Here is a 524-nt window from a genome sequence, read left to right as displayed (position 1 = left end):
AGATTTCTCCTCTGTGTGGTCCTCATCCATAGCTGGGGCGTCTCGCCCCGGCCCGGCCGGCGGGATGGCGGGAGGGGGCGGCCGCGCGGTGCCGGGCGTTTCCCTGTCGCCGCCTCGGTTGCCAAGCGGAGGGGGAGCCCCGCTTTGCCGCGCCAGACGCCGGGAGCACCCCTTGACCCCCCTGCGGGGGCCCGGCTCTCCCGCGTCGCGCACGGGAAGTTTCCCTGCGCTTCGGGTACCCCCCTGGCTTCAGGTACCCCCTGGCTTCGGGTACCCCCTGGCTTCGGGTACCCCCTAGCTTCGGGTACGCCCTGCTTCGGGTACCCCCTGGCTTCAGGTAGCCCCCTGCGCTTCGGGTACCCCCTGGCTTCGGGTACCCCCCTGGCTTCGGGTACCCCCCTCGCCGCGCCTCCCCTCGCGCCAGAGCCGGGTCGTCCTGGTGACGCCGTTTCTGGAGCTGCGGGCCCGGGGTTCCGCCGAGGAAGGTGTCCCCAGAGCCCCGCTTTCAGCGGCTCGCAGCCAGT

Source organism: Condylura cristata, unplaced genomic scaffold (genome assembly GCF_000260355.1).
Source record: "Condylura cristata isolate star-nosed mole 26May11 unplaced genomic scaffold, ConCri1.0 scaffold00066, whole genome shotgun sequence".
NCBI classification, from domain to species: domain Eukaryota; kingdom Metazoa; phylum Chordata; class Mammalia; order Eulipotyphla; family Talpidae; genus Condylura; species Condylura cristata.
This window is presented reverse-complemented; position numbering follows the sequence as displayed.